The 5,387-nt window shown below is 32.2% G+C and overlaps 1 long non-coding RNA gene across 1 annotated transcript; it reads left to right on the forward strand.

Annotated features, from left to right (window-relative positions):
* The first annotated feature begins 26 nt into the window (after positions 1–26).
* Positions 27–4,406, forward strand: LOC111083507. Its single transcript, XR_002609083.1, has 2 exons — positions 27–1,959; positions 2,342–4,406. It is a non-coding gene; the product is annotated as an uncharacterized LOC111083507 (long non-coding RNA).
* The last annotated feature ends 981 nt before the right edge of the window (positions 4,407–5,387 follow it).

The following is a 5,387-nucleotide window of genomic DNA, read 5'->3' on the forward strand; positions in this document are numbered from 1 at the left end:
AAGGGCATGTAGAACTGCCACATTGTTTAATAAGGGCATGTAGAACTGCCACATTGTTTAATAAGGGCATGTAGAACTGCCACATTGTTTAATAAGGGCATGTAGAACTGTTTCATTGTTTAATAAGGGCATGTAGAACTGCCACATTGTTTAATAAGGGCATTTACAACAGCCACATTGTTTAATAAGGGCATGTAGAACTGCCACATTGTTTAATAATGGCATTTACAACTGTTAAATTGTTTGATAAGGGCTAGTGCAACTGTTACATTATTTAATAAGGGCTAGTACAACTGTTACATTGTTTAATAAGGGCATTTACAACTGTTAAATTGTTTGATAAGGGCTTTTACAACTGTTACACTGTTTAATAAGGGCTAGTACAACTGTTGCATTGTTTAATAAGTGCTAGTACAACTGTTGCATTGTTTAATAAGTGCTAGTACAACTGTTGCATTGTTTAATAAGTGCTAGTTCAACTGTTACAGTGTTTAATAATGGCATGTACAACTGTTACATTGTTTGATAAGGGCATATAGAACTGCTACATTGTTTAATAATGGCATTTTGAGCTGTTACATTTTCTAATAAGGGCATGTACAGTGTAACAGTATAAAAATGTCTAGTAAAAGTTAAAGCAATGTTTTGTTTGAAGTTGTGTGATAAAATTATGTTACCATGAATACAGCGTGTTCAGTCAGTTGAGGTTTAGACGAGATTTTTTTGTGCACGAAACTGTTTCACTATAAAACCTAGAAATATTTTCCCATGTCCTTGTAAAATGTTTGTGGAGAGACATCTATTGGGAGGTAATCTATTATCTTATTATACCCTGTATACTGATATGAAGTAATTAATGTTTTGTTAGAGGCTAGTGTTATATATTATGGATTTGGAGCTTATGTGTCTCGGGATATGTGTGCATTGATGTACTGTAAAACTGTAACATTTGTTCATCATTTAAAATAACACATCAAATAGACAAATATAAAATACTAATTATCAAATTAGAATATTTTCGATGCCATTATATGTTAATATATTACGTATTATACAAATATAGTTTTATACATTGATAAGATAATTTTTTTTAGTTGACCACAAAATTTGTATAATTCTCCTAACAGAAAGTAAATATAAATTCATATTATTTTAATTGTACATTACAAATTACACAGCTGTCAGTCTTGAATGAACTATATTTTTACAGAAATGGAACCTCTGGATTTACATTCTAGAACTTGTCCTTTGTGCTTGAGGGTATTTTCTTCTAGTGGAAATAAAAGTCGACACATGAGGCTACACCGTCTAGAGATGAAGTTTCGTTGCAGCATTTGTACGTTTACAACCACTCGAAGGGATGCACTCCGTAGTCATATAAAAGTTCGCCATCAAGATGAATACAGTGAACAGTTGCATTATTGAGGAAGTTTCTGACAGTATAAAAACACTGCTCATTTTTTACCATTGTTTTATTTATATAGTCTGTACAATGAGTTAATACAATTATATAGGAACTGGCACTGTATAACAGTATGAATGATACTTACATTCTGGTGTTGATTCTGTTGAAACAGTCTTTTCAGAAGTTTCCTTGTGAATAAATATCTTTTGACCCATTTTGTTGTAGTTCTTATTTCTAACAAAACACTTTAACATTGTTCTATATACATATATATAAGAGTGAACAATGCCGTACATTTAAAGATTATAATTTATCTAAATATATAGCTTATCATGCTGTACGTATCAGGCTTAACATTGCCATATATTTAAAGCTTAATGTTGCTGTATGTATAAAGTTTACTGTTTGCCTAGAGCTTAACATGTTGTATTTATCATTCCCAAAGGAAATGTCAAATACCTGTTCTTGAAATGTGCTAGTTTGGAGGTTACTAGTTTATAGCTTAATGTTGCTGTATGCATAAAGTTTACTGTTTGCCTAGAGCTTAACATGTTGTATAATATACACAACATGTTAAGCTCTAGACAAACAGTAAACTTTATACATACAGCAACATTAAGCTTTAAACTAGTAACCTCCAAACTAGCACATTTCAAGAACAGGTATTTGACATTTCCTTTGGGAATGATATATCCTTTGGGAATGATATATACAACATGTTAAGCTCTAGGCAAACAGTAAACTTTATACATACAGCAACATTAAGCTATAAACTAGTAACCTCCAAACTCGCACATTTCAAGAACAGGTATTTGACATATCCTTTGGGAATGATATATACAACATGTTAAGCTCTAGGCAAACAGTAAACTTTATACATACAGCAACATTAAGCTATAAACTAGTAACCTCCAAACTAGCACATTTCAAGAACAGGTATTTGACATTTCCTTTGGGAATGAATGTCAAATACCTGTTCTTGAAATGTGCTAGTTTGGAGGTTACTAGTTTATAGACATCGGAACCTGGGATGCCGTTGCACCCCCACTTTTATATATGCAACTGTAAGTTATTATATTCATTTTCTGGGGTGCAAACCCTCTAGATTGAGCTGCTCCTTATACTTTCAACCTCTCCTTGTAAAATGTGCATGTATAGCCAAGCACCCCCCACTTTGCAACTTCTTCGTACACCACTGTAGAAGGTTATCTTTTAAGGTTATTCAAATACAAAGTTCTCAGTTTTGTGTTCTTTTCTAGCTTGTGAGTGTATTTGTCTGGCACCAAAAATGTAGGCTGTCTTCAAAGTAACGTCCATTGGTTTGGCAGAAAGTTCACGTTGAACAGCCCAGTCCGTACATACATATGATTTGTCTTTTCTAGGTTAATGACACTACTTTTGCTGACATCATCAGTTCCAGTCTTCAATGATGTTTTAAACATTAAAAACACAACATTATATCTAATATCATTGTGCAACAACAGTTTAGCTTGTTACTCGCTTCCTTATGGATACATCTGTACAAGACAGAGGTAATGGTTTTTAGTTAATGGTAACCTTGTTCCAACAGCACAGCTTATTGGAATAAGTAGATACAAAACAAGTAAGTATAGCTTTATAAAGTGTAGACATATGAACTTTGATACTTATTATAGAAGGGAAATTTATCAGTAACATCAATTTTAATAATAAAGTTTTCTGTTTCTTCATATTAATCAGAAATTGAAATTAACAGTGTGTAAATTTTTTTATAAATCTAATATATTTTGCTTTCAGATTCTTATCTGAGAGCCAGGGCTTGTGAACTTTTCCATAAAGGTTTTTTTTATAATTCTACAAATTTTCTTTTCTGAGAACCAGGATTTGTAAACTTTACCTTAAAGGTTTTTTTTATAATTCTACAATTTTTTTCAGTTCTTTTCTGAGAACCAGGACTTGTAAATTTTACCTTAAAGTTTTTTTTTTATAATTCTACAATTTTTTTTTTCGTGAGAGCTAGGGCATGTGAACATTGCTATAAAGTTATTTTTTAAATCTCTAAAACATTTTCAGAGATTGAACTTGTGAACTTTGCCTTAGTGTTTTTTTTTTATAAATCAAACATTTTTTTTAGATATATTTTTGAAAGCTAGGACTTGTAATTTTGCCACAAAGTGTTTATAATAAATCAACTACACTTTATTTTCAGATACTTTTCTGATAGCTAGAAGTTGCGATCTGTGCCATAATATTTTTTTATAAATGAAATACATTTATTTTCAGATACTTTTCTGACAGATAGGACTTGTGAACATTGCCAATGAATGTTTTTTTAAAATTCGATCACATTTTATTTTCAGATACTTTTCTGAGAGCTAGGACTTGCGAACTTTGCCATAAAGTGTTTTCATCTCAAGGAAACAAAAGCAGGCATATGAGACTACATCGAGGAGAACGGAGATTTCGCTGCACCTTTTGTAATTTCACCTCAACTAGGAGGGATGAACTGCGACACCATATTGAAGTTCGTCACAAGCATGATTCAAGCTTAGTCGTCCAATGACTATACATTAAAATTAGACATTTTCTGAGAAAGGCTTGATTGTTCTTAGGACAACATGTCTATGGCATCAGTAATTTATTTTACCTAAGTTTTGATGTAACTAAAGATAAATGATAAATTTTTATACCATTTGTAAAAATGTATTTTCAAATTTAAAGTTATTAGATTACACTTATTGTTGATAGTAAGGAAATCTTTGACTGACATTATTTAGAATGGATAGTTATGTATGGTGCAAAACTGATAAGTTTTGCTTGTAATTGAAATGAAAATATTGTATTGTGTTTTACTACGAAGTTTATGTAAAATATGTATGTAGAATTCAATACAGATAGGTGGAATGTCCTTGTACTCTTTGAAAAGAAATAATAATAATGTATAATTTTTTATAAATACAATAAAAGATGTTGGCAGTTTAAGGGTCAATCACCAACTAAGGTCGGTTGGCCAGAACATTCAGTACGTATTTCTCTTTCATTTACAGCAATTTTAACCATTTCTTTGTTCTATCAGACTTCAACTGTTAGACTTGTAAGGACAGTTAGATTTCATACTTTCCTGTCTATAGAATACAATACTAGGTGTAATCTTTTGTAAACTTCCCTGTCTGTAGGATATCCTAGTGGGTGTTGTCTTTTGTAAACTTCCCTGTCTGTAGAATATCCTAGTGGGTGTTGTCTTTTGTAAACTTCCCTGTCTGTAGAATATCCTAGTGGGTGTTGTCTTTTGTAAACTTCCTTGTCTGTAGAATATCATAGTGGATGTAGCCTTTTTGTAAACTTCCTTGTCTGTAGAATATCCTAGTGGGTGTTGTCTTTTGTAAACTTTCCTGTCTGTAGAATATCCTAGTGGGTGTTGTCTTTTGTAAACTTCCCTGTCTGTAGAATATCCTAGTGGGTGTTGTCTTTTGTAAACTTCCCTGTCTGTAGAATATTATAGTGGATGTTGTTTTTTGTAAACTTCCCTATCTGTGGAATATTATCGTGGATGTTGTCTTTTGTAAACTTCCCTGTCTTTAGAATATCCTAGTAGTTGGTGTAGTCTTTTGTAAACTTCCCTGTCTTTAGAATATCCTAGTAGTTGGTGTAGTCTTTTGTAAACTTCCCTGTCTGTAGAATATCCTAGTGGGTGTAGTCTTTTGTAAACTTCCCTGTCTGTAGAATATCCTAGTGGATGTTTTTTTTGTAATCTTCCCTGTCTGTAGAATACCATAGTGGATGTAGTCTTTTTGTAAACTTCCTTGTCTGTAGAATATCATAGTAAGTTTACAAAAGACTACATCCTTCTACAGACAGGGAAGTTTACAAAAGACTACACCCACTATGATATTCTACAGACAAGGTATCCTAGTGGGTGTAGTCTTTTGTAAACTTCCCTGTCTGTAGAATATCCTAGTGGATGTAGTCTTTTTGTAAACTTCCCTGTCTATAGAATATCCTA

This window comes from Limulus polyphemus, unplaced genomic scaffold (assembly GCF_000517525.1).
Source record: "Limulus polyphemus unplaced genomic scaffold, Limulus_polyphemus-2.1.2 Scaffold9889, whole genome shotgun sequence".
Taxonomy (NCBI): domain Eukaryota; kingdom Metazoa; phylum Arthropoda; class Merostomata; order Xiphosura; family Limulidae; genus Limulus; species Limulus polyphemus.